Source organism: Lissotriton helveticus, chromosome 8, assembly GCF_964261635.1.
Source record: "Lissotriton helveticus chromosome 8, aLisHel1.1, whole genome shotgun sequence".
Taxonomy (NCBI): domain Eukaryota; kingdom Metazoa; phylum Chordata; class Amphibia; order Caudata; family Salamandridae; genus Lissotriton; species Lissotriton helveticus.
In genome coordinates, this window is record NC_136069.1 from 1,197,276,771 (window position 1) to 1,197,299,838 (window position 23,068).

The window sequence follows — 23,068 nt, forward strand, 5'->3', positions numbered from 1 at the left end:
TTAACAGCACTACAGCCAAAATGGCTGAATTGAATTTACATCAAATTTCGCAGAAAGCTAGAAATTGGGCTTTTTGTGATTTGGTGTAAATCCGTTCAGTAGTTTTTACAAATTAAGGTCTGACATTTACAGATATATAGTCGTGCTGGACAACCGCTGTACCGGCAGATCAAAGATTACGATCGAATTGTCTGCAGTTAGCATCTGCAAAGATGGTTGGCATGCCATTTTAAGACCTGGAACTTAGTCCCCATATCTCAGAAAATAAACAAATTAGGAGACCGGCTAGAAATACACTGGCCTTGTGGTGGGAGGATCCCAGATGGACCCGCCCGGACCAAAAAAATAGTTTTTATGTAGTGCTGCAGTACCGCAAAGGTACTGCAATGCCGCAGTGACTTCTGTTTTACAAAAAAGGAGGGTCCCTGTCCTTTTCAATTTTAATCCTCATTCAGGTGGGCAAGGGCCCGGCGGGTACGACACATTGTTTTTAAATAGTAGTTTAAAAAATGGGGGACGGGTGTTCATGTGCCTCCCTCCCCAAGCCACCAGCAGTGATGGCTGGTGGCATTTGAAAGTGGTTGGCGTAAATGAAAAGGCATACAGCACTGTGGCGAGCGAACATAGCGAGCGAGCCCGAACAATCTACAGGGGGCTCAGGGGGTTCTTCCCCTTGAACATTTTGAAACAAGAGTGGACAAATGGTGCATTTTCAAGCAAATGTTCTTGCTTTATTGGTTGAAGACCAGGGGTATTATCTTGAGTCCATACTATGGGATCAATGCCTGCTGAGCTTAATTTGTGCCAGTGGTTGCAGGTGGTGGGCGCTGACTTTTTTTTATAGGAACTGCAACTTATTTTTTATCAACAGGCTTAGCCCAGAGCAAGGGTGATAAAGTCAGAAAAGGGAGAAAGACGAAAGTAAAGCAAGGTAAGAAAACAGGGACAATCGGATAAAGCTGGGATGCAAAAGAACTCTTGAGTGAGTTAAATAGACAGGAAATACTGGGTAGTGGTAGGGAGAGACATTAGGTGGAATCAAGAAAAGGCAGCATTTGTAGTGGGCAACCCCAGCATGTGGGAGAACTGGCAGCAGGTTTCTACAGGAACCTTTATTTGTTTTTTTGTTTTTGCAGATTTATATAGCACAAACTCGACCAGAAGGTATCAGGGTGCTTTACATGATCACTAATTGCATTACAGACTGACACTCATTCATGTAGTGGCTCCGGGGACATCATCACCCGGGCTCTAAACAAGGTAGTGTCCCAGGGACCCCATCTGCTGGCATGCTGCTTCGTTCCTTGCCAGGTAAAGTATGGGCAGTGTATACCTTATTGTTGCCGTCCGGTGGGAGGAACAAGGCTCCTGCTGGACAGGACCACATATGTATCTGACTGCCTGTACTCTCGAAGTTAGAGAACACATGATTGCTCCCACCTAGCAGAAGCAGAACTGAAAGCTCCCACTGGGTAGGATTAAACCAGTAAAGCCGGCTTCCACCAAGCTGGCTGGGGAGCCAGGGTCCTGCCAGGACCATGAACCTCCCCTGCAGCCCCCAACATTTGAAAGTTATTGGGCACCCTGGGGTGGAATTAGGGCTCGCAAAAAAACAGGAATGCGCTCTCCCCTGTAACCCAGGATGGGAGCTGGAGGAGCCATGGGCCTCCCCAGTGGTCCTAACGGGACCGGGACACCCCAATGAAAAATAAAATATGGCCAGCTTCTGCTTGCAGACTAGCAAAGGTGCACAAGTGGATGCTGTTAGTGCTGCAAGAGCCAAGGGGCTCTGCCCCAGGGCTCTCAATGTTTGATATAGTTGTTGGGTGCCTTAGTTGGGACCAGATGGAAGAAATTGCTCCAAGAACAGGATTTCTATTAATGACTAAAGTAGTCCTGGTACTGGGTAACAGGCAAAGGTTACTAATATTCATGGGTATGAGCGAGTTACTCCAGAAAAACTGTTTAATGTATTACAGTAAGCCCACAGCACTGACCTAATGGCATCTGACAACCCAACTCCTCTCATCACAGTGCACCTGACACAGTTGCTGATCATCTTGTTGGCTCTCTCAACCATGCCAGTTCCCTGTGGATGATGTAAACTGTATTTTGTATGTGTTATATCAGCCTACGTCAAATTGTCTGCATCTCCTTAGGTACACCAGCTTGCCTGCAAATCTTCAATGAGAAAAAAGCTATGGCAAAGCTAATTTGTCTGGCCTTTTGGACGTTTAACTTTCTTGTTTCCCATTCTAACACACCTAGGCAAACTCTGGGACAAGAGTGGGTCTCTCTGTGTCCATCTGTGCCTGGAAAAGGCTGGGCCTGTCTGTTTTCTTTCCACTTTTTCCATTCTGGAAGGGCAGATTAACATGGGCAAGAGGAAAAAAAAACCTCTAACAACTGACCCTGTGAATTCAAGTAAGTGCAGGAGTTCCTCAATTATGCCTTTTCTAACCTCTGCAGTCGCTGTATTAACTGATGAAATTTCCTCTGTGCAGGAGGAGCTTGGGATCAGTGACAACTGCTCTTTAAGGGACCAAAGTGTTACTGCATCAGTAAGTGGTAGTTCTTCTGCAATCCCTATTATAACATACGTTGATAGTGGTTTGTCAAATCTTCAAAGGGGGCATAGCTGTATGATAGTTGCTGCAGTGGTTAATCCTCCTCCAGAGGAGCCAGACCCAGTGGTGCTCACTTATGAGGCACTGTTCTATACAGAAACGAGCTTGTTTGGTTTAGGCATGGGAAGGTTAAGCAACTGGCTCAGAATCAGAGGTTTTTCAGTGCCACCAGAACATCATCTGGGGCTTGCTTCTCGATAGCTTGCTTAAGGCTAAAAGCTACTATTCAACCTTTCATTTTTTCGAGGTTGGTAAGCTGATTACTACTGTTGTGTTTACTCACAACATCTATTAGTTCCAGAGCAGAAGGGTGGGGTATCATTCAGTAGGGAAAATGGTTATTATTGTTAATGAAAAGCACAAATTGGCATGAACTTCGACAATCTGTTATTTCTAATGTTTCAAATGGGCCAATGAGTTAAAATTACACCTAGGACAGAAATTATGATTTGAATGTAAAGGACTAAGGACCAGATGTAGGTAAAAGAAGTTTAGCGAGTCCTTAATAGCGATTTTGATGGAATCGCTATTAAGGACTCGCAAAATGCTATGTAGGTAGGAATCGCAATAATTTTTTGATTCCTACATATTCCTTATTTGTGACTCGCAAATTGCGACTCGCAAATTGCGACTCGCAAATAAGGAGTGGCTTTCCATTCAATCCTATGGGCCAAGAGGCCTATAGAATTGAAAGGGAATTGCGCGTGCAATTTGCGAGTACCCAGTAGGTACTCGCAAATTGCGCCGGCAATTTGAAGGGTGCTAGGGTTCCAGAAGGACACCCTGTTGCAACCCTGAATTGTGCATGTGTGCACATCTGGCGCACATACATGCCCTAAGGACATGTATGTGTGCCACATGGCACTTCGAAAAATGCAAAAAAGAGCTTTTTCCAAAGGAAATCGCAACATACCACCAACTTCAAGTTTGCAATTCCTTAAGGCATTATTGCAATGTGCGATGCCTACTAGCATTTAGGGAATCGCAAATTGCGATTCTCTAAATACTCGCGCAAAATAAGGAATCGCAATCTTTGCGATTCCTTATTTTGAAAGTAGGTATTTGCCTACCTACATAGCACACAGCTAAGTTGCAATCGCAAACGCTGATATTATGCGAATTTCAGCATTTGCGATTGCTATTTCGCTTACTACATCTTGCCCTAAGATTCCTGCTAGACCTCCCCACCCTTTTATACTTGGTTATCATTGAATTTGGTAATATGCAACACACCTAACTTATAGGCTTAGAAAATCTGAAAGCTGGTGTAAGACATTGTATGAAACAATGTATTACATAAAACAATGTTAGTGCTCCCCAATCCGATTTACCATCTGTGTAATTTGACTGTGTTCCGGTATAGAATCATGTCTTAGAAGTATGTGCGGAAAGGAACACGTCTGATTCCCTTGCTGCACCAATACCGAGACTCCTTGAACACTGAGGGGCTTATTTACTGATTCCGTTATCACGTGGATTCAACTTTACACGCTTTTGCATTTCAGCTGCTGTGGGGCTTGGCTGTAGCACACTGTTACCCATTACGAGGGGCCTTTGTTACTTGATTTTATACACAAGTATGTCTGCGCCAAATTGAACCTACAGAAATCTGCCCTACCGATATTTGGGAATTCTCATCAGACATTGTGTATGACTCATAATATTTAAATTGAGTTCATGTGGTCACGATACCCGAGTGGGGGAGCCCTTCAGTTGGCGTATTAAGAATTCCCTAGGTGCATTGACCAGAATACTAAAACCCGGAACGATCTGACTTCATACTTTTGAACTCTTGGACTGTTGCTTCTTGATGTTGTATGACCGTCCTGATTCCTCTTGATTATGGTTCTTGACTTTGAACGTTTTCTTTCTGGACAAGCCCCTATCTGATATACGACGCTACTATCTCGTTTTGCTTAGCCTTGAAAAAGTCTTAGTACTTACCTGCAGTACTGACGAAACACGTGTCGGCTGTTTTTTGTCAAGTCTACTCCCATGGATTTTCTAAATAAAGAACATGATAAATTGAACTTTTCCGCTTGTTTGTGATGTTCAACTGCTGCTGTTATTGGAGAATCTTCATATATTGTGAAATAGCTAGGAGACCTATTAGTCTGCTCATGTACATATGTCTGTTAGGATTGTGCTCGATTTGACCCTTTTGTTTCAATTGTATTTTGCCAATCACAGATTGTCATTAATCTCTCTTGGTAGTGGGGGACAGTGGTCTATGTAGCACTCCGTCTTCGAAACTGAAGATCTATTACTATCCCAGTACTTGTTACACATCCAACTATCATTAGTGTATGTGCGGTCTTTTCTTTTTGGATACACCACTACCGATTTTCCTTTTCTATCTTATTTACGAGCACATTGCACTGCTGGTAGGTAATTTTTGCCCATATTAAAAGTGATGCACCAGCGGTGCAAGGTGCTTGTAAATAAACCCCTGAATGTCTGAGTTGAGACGTATCTGCAAATGTAATAGCAATAAAAAGACTTTTGCCATGTTAACCTTTCCTGCAACCCTGACACATTCATTTCTTTGCGCTTTAATAAAACACATAACTAAGATAGCCTCTCCCCCCCATGCTGTTTTTTGCTTGAAATTTAAATGCCTTTATTAAAACACCAGTGATACTATGGGATTTCGTTTTTTTTTTTTTGCTCCTTCAATTTGCTTTACAACATTTTTTTGCAGCCTTCTTGAACTGTGATTTAGAGCTTTGTGGTATGCAAAAGTTTAACTTTGGGACATCCATGTAAAAATCGTTACCTCTGCGACTTTAGATCTGGCCCCTGTAAGGAGGTGGACAAATGACATAATACGACTGAATGCCATCTGCCTGGAACAGGGACTGAGAGCCCTAAATGGGAGAACTAAGAGTGACAGGGGAGGCATCTGTACATTCGACAATGGCCGTAGCCAAAGTCGGATAGACTATGTCCTTTGTAGCCTGAGCTAGTGGCATTTAGTTTGCGACATGGAAATAAAGGGTAGATTGGAGAGTGATCACAATCCCCTCTGTGTGGCCCATAACTGGTGGCCGGGCACAATAGGGAATCTTCAATTGACCAAAGGTCCATTGCCGGATATAACCAACGACATGCGTAGATTGAAATGGCCAAGTGTACTGGCTAATGTGGAATCCATGGCATTTACAACTTCTGTGGTGGATATTGCAATCACCGCTATGGAGGATGCAACTCCAGTAATCCCAGGGTCTAGGGGAATAACTGATATTCACGATAGACTCTTTTCCCTTATAAAACTGCACTTCCAGAGGCCCCGTAAGACCAATGGCAAACAGCCACTAACTCTAGCCAAGTGGTACAATCATCAGTGCAGGAAAGCTAGGATAAGTTTGGGTAGAGCAATCCAGACTAGGGATAGGGTAGTGCTTAGTGGCGCTAGAAAGCATTATAAGGCCACCCTATCCCTAGCTAAAAAATCATGGGACGAACAACACTGGGCCGAATTAAAGGAGGCCTCGGGGGCTAAGGATTCCAGGTTATTCTGGAATATTGTCAAGTGGGGTAGAGGTGGAATCCCAGACAAACCCGGTAACAATGTCCCAGAGGGTGCCTGGGTAGATCATTTTAAACCCCAGTATGCTGAGACTACACAGTACAAGGATGTGGAAGTAATCTCAGCTGTATATTCTACTGGGAATTTATTCACCCTCAAAGAAATTGAAGATGCCCTATGCACTGTCCCCGGGGGAAGGGCCCCGGGTATAGACAGCGTTCCAGCTGATGTTTTTATTAATGATAAGGCGCGGTGGGCCAGATATATATTCCTCTTGGGAAATGCCATTGCAAAGGGATCGGCCGTCACGGAATTGTGGAGGGGAGCGATCATTATACCCATATATAAAAAAGGGGACCGGTCTCTCGCAGTTAACTACAGGCCGATAAGCTTGATTGCCACTGTCCAAAAAGTGGTAGGCAGGATGGTGGTCAATAAATTGATGGATTGGGTTGACGAGAACAATGCTTTGTCCCCTTATCAGGCTGGTTTTCGGCGGGCTACCAGTACAGTTGACCAGGTGTTTCATTTTGTTCTGCTACAGTGGGGGACGGTGGTGCTTGGCGAGGGCAGCCTGTATGTTGCTTTTGTCGACCTGCGGGCTGCCTTCGACCTGGTCCCAAGGAGAAAACTCTGGGCAGTTCTGAGTGAAATGGGTCTTCCGGCAGAGCTACTTACCCTGATAATGCGGTTACATGAGAGCAACTTCGCCAAAATTCAATGGGGTACGAATGTCGAATCCTCTGCCGACTTCCCGGTCGATCGAGGAGTGCGCCAAGGGTGCGCAATGGCTCCCCTGCTTTTCTCATTATTCATAAATGGGATAGTGGCTCGAATGTTGGACGCCAGTGTAGATGCGCCATCGTTGGCGGGCCTCAGGGTTCCAATCCTGATGTTCGCCGACGATACGCTAATTCTATCCAAAACTCCATGCGGCCTGCAGCGAGCCTTGAATATTTTTGACTCTTTTTGCGGGGAGCACGGCCTGGAAGTCAATGTGGGCAAGACCAAGTTTATGGCCTTTACACCAAAACGTAGACCTAGGCCAAAAATATTACTGAACAACTGTCTGCTAGAAGTGGTAACTGTATTCACTTATCTCGGGGTACAGATAACAAATGACTCGAGATGGTGCCAGCACATAGAAATGGCGGTCCTGAGGCACCAACAGATTTCGGGGGCACTTCGGGTGGATCACAAAAAATCTAAGTCTAAACCAATAAAACCCACATTGGCAGTATATGATGCCAAGGCTCTTGGGTCTGCCCTTTACGGGGCAGAGCTGTGGGGTTTTGGGAAGCTCCTCCGCCTGCAGATCTCTGAGAACAGGTTTCTTAGGGGAATCACAGGACTCCCGCAGAGTACCCCACTGATTCCCCTTGGTCTTGACCTAGGGAGAAGAGCAGTTAGTGACTTGGCGAGGTTGCGGCCGATTCTCTATTGGAGATGCCTCTGGACTACCCCGGAGATCCGGCACTATGCAGAGGGGTTCTTGGCCATAATAAAAGCTGATACCTTTCACAAGATAGTTTGGCTAAAAAATCTCAGGTCTGCCTTTGGCGATTTTGGTCTCTCAAATTTATGGGATAATCCAACCGGGGAACTCTTTCCAAGCAAAAAAAGCAATTAAAGATCTATATTGGGATCGGGTTGCTGAAAGATTTGGAATAAAACTAAATCCGACTCCTTGACGGGGAGCTTTGTGGTAGCTAAACTGTATCCAGTTTTGGAACCCTATTGGGACAGTATAACTAACCCTGTGGACAGGAAGCTTTTTTTCCAGTTGAGAGCTGGTGCTCTTCCATTGAGATCATTGACAGGTAGGTGGAGGAGCTCCTCACCCTTATTCTGTCCAGCTTGTGGTGCAACAAATGAAAGTATAGGCCACTTTTTATTTTCTTGTAAAGCTTATACAACCCAGAGAAAAGTTTGGTTAGTCCTTGTTTGCAAAAATTTAGGGACATCCAGGGGTGTTGAGGCCTTACGAATCATTTGCACTTCCACACATATGCCTGTAGTCCTAGCAACAGCTAAGTACCTGGGGTGGGCATGGTCTATTAGACGGAGGGCCCTTCTCTAGAGTACACTGACTGGGGTGTTCTATTTGGTTCTGTGCAATCATGTACCAAAGTCTTATGTTGCTTCTTTGCTATGATTAATTGTCCAATGTCGTCATGATTCTTTTACAAAAAAAAATATTGTATTTAATGAGGACATTTTTTTAACGATGTATTTTAAATGTATGTTTGTGCTTTTATGAGTATAATCCTCGAATAAAGCTTTTGTATGGTTACCTCTGCGAAGAAATTACCCTTGTTTGACTCTATACTTGTGTCTACAGAGAAATTCCATTGTGCTTAGATAAACTGGGCAAAATGGAAACATGCAAAGAAATAATCTGCATACATTTTCCAGGAGGTCCGTTTGTCTCAAATGTACATTCAGCGTTAATTACAATCAGCAGTTGGTGGCTAACTTAACTAGACTCCTTTATTCAGAAAACTCTCCTACAAAGGAGTAAATGAATCTTACATGGATGAAAACACAAACAGAGAAACTTATTAGCTGTTTTAAAGGGTGCAAAAATCAGGAATTTGGCAACAACAAAAAAACCTGAACACTCACCACTCATTGTTTTGACATTGAACACGATGTTGCATTTAACTTTTGGGGGAAGGGTTGGGTTCTAACTACAGCAACGTGTTCAAACTGCATAACCCGTACCCCCAACGGGGTGACAAGTTCATAAAGACTGCAGTGTGAGGTTCAATCAAACAGGAAGCGCGAGTACACAAGTCAGTGGAAACACCAATCTAGTTCTCTACACTGAAGACGCAGTGTATTGGGGCTACACTGAGGTTGCCTTCTTCAAGCACTACTGTCAGTGGAAACAAACAGCGCAACTAGCAGTGGTGCTCTTGGCCACATGGGTATTTTGAAGGCACAGCTGGAAAACATCACAATGTTTAAATGCTACTTAAAAGGTTTGGCAGGTTTGGTAGTAATTCAATTGTTAATCTCTTCCTAAATATCTCCTACATTATCCTCACTCCTTGTTTTAAACTTCCTTCCCCACCTTTTTAATTCACCACCGATTTATTGTGAGAAGATAGCGTGACTCGTGTAACATTATTAATTTAAGTACATTCCTTGCAGGATATTATGCAGTCACCTCCCTAAGCATTTCAATGAATTGGCAGCTACCTTAATAAGATCCCTTGCTTACATCTGAGCTCTGTTGAGCGATATCAACCTATTACCTAGGTGCTCAGGCGTCCATAGTGATAAGTGGCAAAAGAGCGGGCATGATTTCGATCAGCCGAGGGACGCGGCAAGGCTGCCCCCTTTCTCCAATACTGTTTTCCTTGTTTTTGGAGCTGCTAGACTGTGCAATAAGGCAAGATCATTCTATTCTACCCCCTATTCCAGGTGCTGCATAGTTGAAACTGTTTGCCGATGATATGGCTTTGTTTTTGGCAACCGATAAAGATAATATCAGACTTGCCTTGGCTAAAATAAGTGAATTTACAGCTATCAGGGGTTATAAAATCAATCAAGCAAAATCAGAGGCACTTCTTTTCAACTGCTCACCAGCTGTCTTACCCCCTTCAATGCAGGGACAATATCTCAGGTCCCACTCTATAAGGTATCTGGGAATATTTGTTTCATCACACTTGGAAGATCTGTTTTCGCTCAATTATATTCCTACATTTATTAAAATGCGAAACCTGCTTTCTCAATGGAAGGATATCCCTCTGACTATTATGGGCAGTGTAGCTCTTATGAAAATGAATATACTCCCCCTGTTCTTATTCTTATTTTCTAATTTGATGCTTAGAGTACCTCAGTCTTTTTTTGAGCAAATTAGTTCAGAATTGAGATTGTTTATTTGGCAGGGTAAAAAACCCAGATTAAAGTTAGAAACTTTGCATTTAGAAGTCATAGATGGGGGTCTTGAGTTTCCTAACATACGTTTATACTACCAAGGTTCATTGCTCAACTGGCTTAATTATAACAACTTTGTAGGAACGTCTTCCGCAATTTATTTTCTTGAGTTAATGTTAGGGGAAATGGAGATTGCTTTAGCACCGTTTTAACAAATTCCGAAGCTTCCGAAGAGATCGCGATATAAATTTCCTAAATTAGTGGCTTTTCAATTCCAGAGAAACTGGGAGACATTTAATATCTCTTGGTTCCATCCATAGTCGAGATTAGTGGAATACTTCCCTTTCGGTCTACACGTGTCCACTCGGACTAGTGATTTCTGGGCTAAATTTGGTTTCTCTAAGCTTCAGGATATTTTTTCAAATGATAGATTTAGAACCTGGCAGGAAATTAGATCGCTTAACAACAACATCTAGAGTCTCTTTTTTGTAGTCACTTTTAGATAAATAAGGTTTGTCTGGGTTGAGGAATTTGGTAAATTCGAAAGGGTTACTATTAAGTAAAGCTCATTTTATACAGAAAATGCGGGGAATTGGGAATTGGTACAAGCTGCTGAAATCAACGCAGAACAATTAAATAGTCCTAACCTATTTGGAAAAACATTCAATCAATTTATTATCGTCTCAATCTACAGCAATCGCGTTTTTTCAATAAAATGAGCAGTAAGGCAGTGAGAGCAGCTAACTTAAGGAGGATGACCTTTTTTAGTAAATTGCAGATTTATTTTACTCCGGCCAAACTTTATAAAATCTGCCCTGCAGTTAATTCTTGCTGCTTTAGTGGCTGCCAGGTTCTAGGGGATTAGCTACATGTGTGATTTACTTGCACTGAAATTGCAAGCTTCTGGGAAAATGTTTTTTCAGAATTAAGAAGATTATTGGCAATAGACCTCCCCTTGAAGGCTTCCCCAACTCTCTTATGCTCAGCTGAAGCTCAGAGCCTCTTAACATTACCTCAACGTCAATTTATTTTTTTCGCTGCTTTGGTAGCAAGATCATTACTTTTGGCAAATTGGAAATTAGCAATAATCCAAACTCTCTCCCAATGGATAAATAAAATGAATAAAAAATATTATCGGGAAACCATGTATGCAGGGAGAGTCGGTTCTATGTTTAAAGTAAATATGGAAAGAATTGAAAGTTTCTAGTTCTATAAGATGTGCAATTTAATAAAAAAATAAGATCCCTCGTAATAATTCACGCAAAAACTGAGAGAAAGTTTTCACAGTACATTCATTTGAATGGGCCCGCCAGCCCTAAAAAAGTGTTTTGCTCAGTATGGAGTGGAGCTCAGGTTTGCCAGTCAGACTGTTAAGAGGAGCTAGAAGGGGGTTAGCAGAGGAGCATTTTGCAGAGGAAACATTAGGAGGTGAGGGGTTAATAACATAAGGTGTGAGAATTCGGCCAACAAATTATTAAAAAATATTAAAATCACTGACATTAAAATCATCGTCAGTGGCAGGTGATTTTAATACTTATACAACGTAATATTCACCTAGAGGCTTCTTGGCTCGAAGTAAAAAAAAAGCATTGGCAAATCAAATACGTCGCGCCTATGCGAGATCTTTTGTGTATGTCAATATTTTCTTATCCAATTGTACAGCAGCGCTTGCTTCAGTGCAGCATGGCTGAGAGTAAAAAAAAATCGATACCACACAGTCAACGCTGGCTGTGTCAAACAGCTTTTTTTCTTTACTTTCAGCCATGTTGCAACATGGCTAAGAAACATTGGTAAAGCCAATAGATCTCATAAAAGCGAGACCTATTGGCTCTCTCAATGCTTGTTCTATCAGCCACTCCTGTCACATCTGGCAGTGCCAAAGGAGGCTTAATACCTTAATTTCATTGACGCTTGGTATTAAACCATGATTGTTGATTTCTGGCTCTCCCTCATTTTAGCGTTCCTTTTGTATTTCTCCAAACAGATTATTGGTCATCAATTTTTAGAATGTTCCCTTATATTATAAAAGCACTGTCCATTTAAAGGCTTTGTGGGACTTATTTTACAACTCTTTTATTGAGTTTTACGCTATTATATAATGTTGACAAATCACAACAGCAGGTGTTACAGCATTACAGAGCATAATTTGCTTTACCATGCTGAAGTTAATCACCAGGTATCTCATTACTATACAGTGTCAATTTCTTTACAAGCAGTTTTTTTATAATTTGTTCTACCCATCTGAGTAATGTGGGGAACACACTATGTGCCTTCCATTTACCCCATATCTTGTCCCATTTCTCAGGCAACCTCTACCTTCATAAATTACCCTTTCCACTACCATAGACCAGTCCATTTCTGTTTCCCACTCCTCACCATTGGTGTCTCACTTGCCCCCCATTTTTGAGCAAAATTTTGTTTTGCTATCATCACTACCAGGATGACCCTAAGTTTTTTGTTGCTACTCACGTCTGTCTAGTCACATATGTTGGGCATGGGTTGAAGGTCCCTACTGCACCCAGTTTTCAGTTGAGTCATTTTAGACTACCAATATTGTTTAATGGCTGGATAGTCCCATAATATGTGATAGAACGTACTCTCCTGTTCTCAAAATCTTCTACATGTAGGGTCTTCTTTTCCTCCCATTTGTGTTAGGGTACCACAAGAAAGATAGGACTCGTGAAGTATTTTAAGTTGGTCTAGCTTTATTCTTGATGAAATGGCTACTTCCCTTGGGGAGGAAAGTGCCTCCTGCCATTCCTTGTCCTCTAGGACTCCCATGTCTTCCTGCCAGAGCTCGTGTAGTCATAGGAGGGGGTCAGGCAAAATATTGAGTAGTTTTTGATATGTCATGGATATCACCCTATGGTCCATATAGTCAGTCAGAAGCCTATCCTCCAATGGGGGCATTTCTGGGAGGTCTGTCCTTGTTGGAATGGCTGCCATAAGGGCTTGTCTTATTTGTTGGTATCTGTACATTTCTGTGACCCCCATGTCGTATTCTCTTTTTAGGTTTGAGAACAGGATTACTCATCCTTTTTACTAAAGGTCTCCAACCTTTGTGATACCTGTTATGTGCCATTTGCCGAATCCTGGTCAACAAATTAGTCTGCAGATCCTTTCCTTCTGCCAAAGGATATAAACTGGGTCACTCTATTATGCCATTCCATCCTCTTGGTCAGTCAGTGCCAGAGAACAATCCTTTCTTGTGTTAAGCCTGTTAGATGTTGATATTTAGGGTTTGTGTATAGAGCTCGTCCGTAGCTCCCGGAACCCATTAGTAATCTGTCTATACAGTGTGCCAGGCCATCGTGTCGTCAGTGTATCCACTGGTTGATTACTGCCAGGAGGGCTCCCCAATAGTATGTCCAAATGTCAGGTAGTGCAATCCCACCGTCGTACCATCCCCTTGTGAGTTTCTTTATTGCTAACCGTTGGGAGTTCCCATCCCAGAGTAGGGTCTTTATCTCTCACTCTATTGTATTACGGTAGGCTTAAGGAACCTTGAATGGTGTGTTTTGCAGGGCATACAGAAATTTCGGCAATGCCATCACTTAAAAAAGGGATGCGTGGCTTAGCAAGGATAATGGCAGTGATCTCCAGTGTCTAAGATCATTTAGGGAAGAGGTTTTGGTCGGCAGTGACAAAGTTCCCTAGATAACAGAAACCATCTGTTACCACCATAGCCTCGCAGTCTGGCTGTAGTTATGGAGTTGGGCCATGTAGGATGAATATTATGTATTTGGAACATTTAATGGTATAGCCTGAATATATTCGGAAGTTGGGTGAAAATTTGCAGGACTCAATTAATGGAAGAATGTGGGGATGCAACTTATAATAGGATATCATCTGGATATAAGGATATTTTATCCTCCCATCCCTCAGTCCAGCATAGCCCCCGGATCAGCGGATCTCCTCTGACCCAGGTCGCCAAAGTTCCAATATTAGAACAAAGATTAGTAGCGATAGGGAACATCCCTGCCATGCCCATCATCGGAGAGGTAAAAGCTGCAGGGGTTCCCCAGTTCAGGACTTGGGTGGGAGCTGTTAAGGGAGCAAAAGGATCTGAAGTTATGGTACGCGTAATAGCGTCAAGATCGGCTTGGTCGTCTGGTTCGGCTGAGAGCTGATAACCTACCCTCCATCAATTCTGGAGTCCAGAGTTGGTGTACTTGGTGGGGGCATGGTTTTCAATTGTTACACCTAGATGTGAACCATCCTCGTATGAGTAGTTAATAGTCATTAGAGGTCCTGATGAAATTCTACGATCTTCAAGACAACATAGTTCATGAAACATGTTGACCACTATTCTCACCTAATGCTTGATGGGGTTATTAGAATCGCCACATACAAGCAGCGAAAGTTTTTAATCATGACATGTAACCTGCTAATTGAAGTTAGTTCAGCTGGATTCCCATAGGTTTTTTTAACTCACACTTGTCTCACATACTACTCTCATTTGTATATACACTACACTCACTACACACACCCACTTCACCTACAGCCAGACTGTCAGGATAAAATAATTCCTGTAAAGAGCCACCCTGCGGGTCCCGTTGGGCATTGCAGCGCCGGCCCAATGAGGAGCTGCGCTATGATGAAGCATGACACTCTTCGGGGTGTGTAAGGAGCCTTGCTCCTAATAGGAGCTATTCCACCCCTTTGTTCGTTTCTTCTCTTTCCTTAGGAACATCACACCCTATTATTCAAAGTTCATTCCCTGGGGCTTGTGTACTGGACCTTGAATGCCCCTGATCCCCCCTCTTTTGAGGTTCTAAAATAATCACTCAGACATTCAATAGCAATCTGATTGCCCCTTGTATTTAAGAGTTTGAAAAGTGTCTCCAGGAGTGGTCTACTGATGTTGGAATTTTAGCTGCTTTTGGTATGATCTGCAGTAAAGTTAGCTCTGTGCTAACAGTCAAAGACTCTTGATTACCATCCCTTCACGCTAGATGGTTTGATAGGAAGTGGTCCAGGGCACATTAAGAGGTAGAGAAAGCATTGAGCACAAACCCGAGTGAAATAACTCTGATTGCAGTTTGTCGACTGAGTTACAAAAGGGGCATCAAGGAGAGGAAGAGGAGCCTGAAAGAGAGTGCATTGGACCAACATCTATAGACTTACATGCTCACCCAGAGAGCCAATTTTTGGGAAATCGCGAGCCGTCCAAATGGTTTCACAAGATGGTGGGCAAATGGTGTGCACTCATATTTCACCTGATAGGTGGATCAAACACTTTGAATGGGGGTACTGGTCCTGTTATGTCTCCATCCTGGAATTGGAACTTGATTCATGCAGGGTGTCTAAAACATTGTCTTCTGTCGAAGTTAGCAAAGCCTTTATTTGGTTACTGAAGAATAAAGCCCACTGCCCGGATGAGGTTCCTGCCGACTATATTTAATAGAACCTAAACTTTAGCGCCTTCTACTCACCATGGTCCTTAATGCACCAGTCAGAAATGTTCTACCTAGTTCCTGGTCAAAATCTACTGTCATGCCTGTCTTTAAAAAAGAGGAAAAAGGGGATCCACTAAATTATAGGCCCATCTGCTGAGAGACTCGATAGTCAAGGTAGTTGGTTGAGTGGTGTTTTCTAGACCCTCATTCTGGGCAGAAGATAATAGGCGTATGTCTGAGCTTCAATACAGCTTTAGGCCTTGACCTGAGTACCCTTGATCAATTCCTGAATTTACACTTAATCATAAACAAATATGTTGTTGCTAAGCAGTGGAGTTCACACATGCCCTTTATGAATCTCACACTTGCCTTTGATCGGGTTAATAGTGACAAACTTTGGGTTCTGCAGCCGTCTATTGTGGTGGAGTCAGACATTGTCCATTTTTAAGAGACTTGCAGAAAGACATGCCAACCACTGTAAGATATAGTATGAGCGGCCAATGCTCGATGTGTTTTGGGGTCAAAATAGGGGTCAAACATGGGTGCATTTTGATACCTTTCCTATTTACACCCTACATTAATCAGTTGGAATTGGCCTTAATTCATGGTGCTAAGGACTTACCCAAAGCTGGTGATAGGCTCATTTGGGCATTTCTCTATGCCACTGACGCTGTTTTGTCATCCTGTAGATCTCTTGGGTTGAAACACCAAGGGTACAGTTTGATAAAAAGTGTTCATGTCCCACTTTTTTCTACTAAGAAGCTCTCCTTGATTAAATCCATCTCAACAATTGCTGATGTTGCTGACAAGTTGGGCAATAAGCCACTCCCAACTATGGTTAAGGTATACCAATCTAAATGTTTTTTAGCTGATGCTTATTGGAGTGATATCTGCAGTTATGAGGACACTTTGATCTTACAAATTATGGAGAACTCTTCTCAGACTTCTTTTGTCAGCTCTCCAGGTCTGTTGGCATGCATGGCACATGAGGAACCTAGAGTGAGTTATATCTCCGATGTTCTCATCCTTCATCCTCTACTTAGATGGTTCTCTGTCCAGGTGTCTAGTGAACCTTCTCTCAAAAAAGACATCATAAGGGACTATCTGAAATTGGATGGGTTACATCGATTGTGATGGCTGAGTTATGTTAAGCTGATTTTTAAAGATCTTCTCTGACTAGACCTATTTGAAAGCCCAGAAAGGGTTAATTGGATTGGATTTGAAGTGGACCAAATCTAATGTTCTTTCCTTTAGGAAAGATAGGAGGGAGACAGAGTAGCTTCTGAAACCCTATGTGTGAGTGCTCACCCTTTTGAAATCCACCCATTATATGGAGCCCTATCTGTTCATGGTGCGTACTATAAATTATCGCTATCTCCTCACAAGATTACGCAGTCCGAGACGCTGGCTTCAGGTTAATAGCCTGACTACTTGTGATTCTATCTCAATGCAGGACACATTGCATTTAATTTTATCCTGTAGGTTTTGAGTGCATCTGCGGGTCAAATTTATAGTTCCAGTTTTACAGGGTTTAAATGTCAATCAAGCCATAGCATACCTAACATTTTTGGGAAACATCCAGAACTATGTGGTCAGAGCCACAAGTCCCGGAATCCCGGAAGCGTAACCATGCTTGCCTGAACAACTAATTTGCCTTAAACATGCACATACGTGGAAAAGGCACTGTGCTCTAGTGTTCAGAATGGGTGGGGACTTAAAAGAGTGTCTGGCAGCAGATAAAGACAGGTAAGTGGAGTTGGGGCTAGAACTGGGGGGGTTAGAGGAAGTTTTCAGAGGTGGAGGGGGTTCAGGGTAGTTTTAATCAGTGGTCGGGGTTCGGGGTAGTTTTCAGGGGTGGGGGATTTGTGGTAGTTTTCAGCGGTGGTAGAGGTTTGGGGTAGTTTTAGGACTCGAAGCGGGCGTCGGAGGGGTCAAGTCTTTACCATGGAAATGTGTTTACCATACATGCTTTGATAACACATAAATCATTGTAAATGCATGCACGGTAAAGGAAATTTGTGGTTAAGACCGGCATTGTACAGACTGTGTGGAAACGGCATGCGTGGTAAACGGCATGTGTGGTTCCATCACACAACTAATAATTTTACAGCCATTGCATACATAGCACATCTTTTTTTCTATGGCTAGTTTTTTTAAGGGAGGCTGATAAATGTAGTCTATCAATGAATTGTTAACTATTTTAAATGCTGATTTGCATGAATTTGTTATGTACAGGTTTAGCTTGATTTATTGTAGTTTAAAGTAATGTTATCTGGATTTTTTAGATTTTTTTGTTGTATTGTTGTGCATATGTATTGTACTTGTATGCTTTATCCTCTTCTAAACTGAACTAAAAGAATTATACGTGACTGACTGGTTGAAAACTTTGATGAAAGGATGGAGGAGTCAGTCCACATATGAATGAATGGGAGAGTGGCTGTGTATGGATGAATGGATAGTGTGTGAAGATAATGGATGGAAGAGCAAGACTACCCTTGACAGAAGTCAGCAAAGGTAGAAAGAATGTGCACAGGTAGGAAACGTCAGAGAAAGAATGTAGAGGTGGTCCAAGGTGCACCGAGAGAGGCAGACGCTAGACTGGAGGCTCAAGTAGATAGGATTGATGCAAGAAGTGGAGGTCAGAGTACAGGAGTGGCTCTTGGGTAGGAAGTAGGGGCAGGTGTGATATCGACAAGGATGAAGGCCAGTAAAAGTGGCATGGTGCAGCTCTGTTGGATAAAAAGTTGTTAACATTCAGTAATGACTTTTATGTTAATTTAAATCAGTAGCTTAAGAGAATAAAGGGTTTCACAAAATGTATCAGACTTGTTAGGTATTCAATAATTTCATAAGAAACCGTAAAAGCAAGCTTTCTTCTCTGTTGCCAAACTCTTGATTGACTGCTAACAATGACACTATAAATCAAGAAGTACATATTTCACAATCAAATTAAACAATGGCTTAACTTTGTTCTTCCTTGGATTAGAGTACAAATATGTTCTTTTGGAGACATTTAAGAAGGATTGATAACTGCATGGACAAGTTAGTCTTCTTGGCGTCTGTTTCAGATTGTCTTTTCCGTCAAACTATACAATGCCATTCATTTTTAAAGGATTTGTTTCTGTTATAACAATTTGTTTTTTGTATAGTGCCATTTGCAAACTGATGTCTCATTCAGATAAAATTGCCATGTACTTATAACAGGGTAGGAGACTCAGAGGCTCTGTGATGAGTAAGTAGGATTGTAACAGTAGAAAGTGCTTCTACAAAAATCACTAACCACAGTTGTTGATGGCAATGGCCCTTTTTGCAGGGTTATCCCCAAAAATGTTGCTTCTTCCCAATATTTTTTCCTGACCTGTGGTTGTTGGCTTTAGAATTCTGGGCACTTTACCACTGCTGATCAGTACTAAAGTGCATATGCTCTCTGTGTAAGTTGTTATTGTGATTGGTTATCAATTGGGATATTTGTTTTACCAGTAAGGCCTAGTAATGTGCACTAAGTGTGCCAGGGTTGGTAACTCAAATGCTACTAGTGGGCTTGCAGCACTGATTGAACAACCCGCATGAGTAGCCCTAAAAGAGGTCACAGGCCTGCCACCGCAGTGCCTCTGCGCAGTTTGTTAACTGCAATGTCGACCTGGCCAGTGCACCCACTTGCCAGGCCTTACCCTTCCATTTTCTTACACATTGGACACCCCTATGGTAAGTCCAAGGTACCCCCCTGGGCAGGGCGCAGTGCATGTAAAAGGTAGGACATGTACTAGTGTGGGGAACATGTCCTGATAGCGAAATACTGCCTATTTTGTGTTTCACTATTGAAAGGTTATCTTGCCAATAGGACAGAATGGGGAATGCTGTGTAACATGTTAACCTGCATATCTTCCCATAGGAGTGAGATAAAAAAAACTGGTGTCTGGTATCCCTGAACTCAGAATGTAGTGACACATCTTTTAGGAAGGATGCTTTTTAAATTCAGTGTTTAAAAATAGCACTTTTAGAAAGTGGCTATTTTTTTGTTCAACCTTTCTGCGTGCCTCTGCCTGTTTGTGGATTGACTGACTGGTTTGGAAGTGACAGGGGCAGGGTTGGTTCCAGGAGTATGGGTGAGTCAGCACTAGGCTGAATAGACCTATCTGCATTTGAAGTGGTGGGAGGAGTAGCATCTGGCCCTGAATAGGGCTGTGCCTGCCTTCCACAATGCTGGCTCCACCTGCTGTGGTGCGTCTGATGACCCTGGCCCACACTGACAAATGAAGAAGTTGTGCACTGGGAGAGTGCACCCAGAACTGGTTTGGACTGGATCCAGGACCCCTCACACATAGAGGCAAAGACTTTTGGGGTGTAAATATTAGATCTGAAACCCCTGAAAGTGAGAATACTTTGTGATCAAGAGGAATCCCTGCCAAAGAAGATCAGCTGGAGAGACTGAGGAGAAGTACTGCCCTTGCTGTGTGTCTGGGGTTGGCCTGCAGTTTGCTGTTTCTACTGAGGAGAGAACTAAAGGACTTTGCAGTGTGCTGTGTCCCATGCTTGAAAAAGGACTTTGCTGTGTGTTGTGTCACTCTGAAGAAAAGTCTCCAAGGGCCTGAGAAGAGCTAGCCTCCTGTTTCTCACGTCCCAGGCACAAAAGAACTTGACCCCCAACTTCCCTGAATTTCCTTACTGGGAGTTCCAGTTGGCCAGGAGGGCCTGTAAATGTATGTGAGGCCTTTTTGCTGAAGGGAGCTGAAAGCGCGATGCAACAAGAGAAGCGTGACGCCACCGCAGCAGCCGCTGTCGCAACATCGAGGAAGTGTGTAACAGCTGCCACTGTTCTCCGTCGCATCACCTGAGAAGCTTGCCGCCGCACAGAGGGTGCTGTCGCATCACCGGAGAAGCGTGTTGAAGGTCCTTTGCATCACTGAGGAAGTGCACTGCTGCTGATCGCAGTTGCATCACCGGAGAAGCGTGTAGCAGGGCCATCGCATCACCAGGGTAGCGTGTCCATGGCCTGTCGCGGCTCAGAAAACCACCGAGATTGCTGCATGGCTGTCGGGCGTGCACGTACTGCCTCCGCATCGTCGCATTGCAGTAAAGACGCCATTTTGCCACATCGCACCGGATCACAGCAACGCACCGACTCGCCATCTTGTTGCATCAGAATCGGAGCGCAGGAAGAATCAATGCATCGCCTTCTATGCGCCCCTTTTGTTTGTTTTGCGTTACAAATGCCAGGTACGTTTAGACTAAAGTGTTGCATTTATCATCTACAAGTTCATTTTCGCAACAACCTTTTTAAAGGCATTTTGCTAAGTAACTGTATGTTGAATTATTGTTGTTTTGGTCTTGTTTAGTTTAGATAAAGAGATTTAGTTTTTCAAAACTGGTGTGGTGTCCATTTGTGGTGTTGCACTGTGTTACTGTGCGTGTTGGTACAAATACCTAACACAATGCCTTTGGGATTAGCCTGTTTGCTCGTGTCAAGCTATCAAGGGGATGAGCAGTGGTTATCTGAAGTGTGCATCACCCTTACCCTGACTAGAAGCAAGGGTCCCTTTTTGGTCAAAGATACCTACCTCTGCCAACTAGAGACCCCCATGTCTAACATTGATGTTTATTGGTGCTGTGGAAAGCTGGGCTGAGTCAGAATGAGGTAAGACCATTAATGTATGATCTAATAGCATTTCAACACAGATTGTATAATAATTAAGAGCCTAATCCTATTCAGCATCTGCAAATCCCCCACTTGTCAACATAATCAGATCATACAGCTTTAAAATCTTCCCTTATGCTGAAGATGCCCAGCTCATCACCTTCATCTCTGAAAGACATCACTATTCTAACTAATTATAATGCCTGCAAGCTCCACGTGTCTTATTGGATGCACCCCAACAGCCTTAAGATGAATTTTGAAAAAAACTAAGGTAATGTTGTTCAGTTTACTATGCACAAGGCTGGTGTCCCTCTGAGCTGGGGGATACCCTATTGCCCTCCTAGTCTGTCAGAAAACTAGGCGCAGTCCTAGACAATAATCTGTCCATGATTTACCAAGTTGCATCAGTCTCTGCATCCTGATTTTGAAAGTGCTTTCCAAAGTATTTAGCTGGTATTACATTAAGTCTCGCAAAACTGTAATTCAGGGCCTTGTCACTAGCTGTCTAGATTACAGCAATGCCCTCCTTTTGGGCAGTCCTGCTTACCTGACTGAAAGACTAAAAGCTTATGCAAATGGAGCTATATAGCTTTTTCTGAATCTCCCAGTATGATACTCATTATCTTCCCTTCTCAAGGCCCTCCACTGGTTTCCTCTTTGGAAAAACAACCCTATTTAAGCATCTTTGCCATGCTCACATGGCACTTTTCAATACCGGCCTATGGTATCTATCAGATAGAATAATTTATTGCCAAACTACTGTGTTCATTGCATCAGCTACTGGCCAATGTCCCTCATATTCATATCTCCAAATGCGAAGGATGATCCTTCTCTTATCTGGCACCCACAAGTTGAACCAATTCCCCCTTGATCTGTGCTTGACTAAATCCTTCTCCACTTTCAGAAATAAGATCAAACCCCGTTTATTGAAGCCCTGTTTACATTCAGTTGCTGTCAGGCTACCTTTCCCTAATGCTAGGATACCCTTTTTATGGTCTGGCTCGACAACACAGCTGTCATCAGACAATTGTGTGAGAATTACTATAGACGGGCTCTGGCTCCTCCCACACGTTGCTAGCCAAGAGTAAATTTTTTGATTGAGCAGAAGTTGTGTATTTCCACCAAAAAAGTTTATCTTCCACACAGCTGTGTTCATTTTATTTATCCAGCAGCCTGAGCTTGGCCTTTTAAAGACACACACATGGCACTGTAATGCCAATAAAATGTCTTAGATAACTAGTTAATTTACGTTTTTCTCTGGCAGCAGCACACATGGGAGGACAGCAGTCCTTAACCTACATCAGGGTTCTCCAAACTCGGTCCTTGGGGGACGGATCCATGTGAGATTTTTAAGATAACTACATTTATCTAAATGAGGATATGCTAAAAATCTGTCATGGATCCGGGACTCCAGGACTAACTTTGAAGAACCCTGTCCTACATGGATGATTAGGTCTGGCTTGGCAGTCCAACTGTTTCCTGACCTTTAACCTACACCAATGTTATTCTACAGTTCTTTGCTTCCACATAAATGCATTCTCATGCTATTTACTTGTAATACTTCTCATCACCATACACCATTTTTCTAAATCCTGACCTATAGGCATTGCAAATGCTTGTTAAAGTGAGTGAGCGTGCTACAAGCATTAACATTGGAAGCATCCAAAATACAAAGTCACTACCAGGACAGTGACTCATACCCGGCACCTCAGCGTTGTAACACCAAGAATATTCAATTAGGGCAAATAGGGGCAAAGAAGATTTCCAAATCGTCTGTAACAGTAGTACCTGGGCACATCACCTCAATCTTGGCATGCAGTACATTCAATATTTTAGTACTGAGACATTCAATAAGGTGGTGATGTTGGCTTCTAGCTAGTCAGTGATTGTTCAATTAATAGAGCTAGATTCTAATCTTGCTTCCATTTGATTATATTGTGTTATACTGAGCAAATTCACTATAATGTTTCAGTGCAGCTGTTCCGCTGTCAAA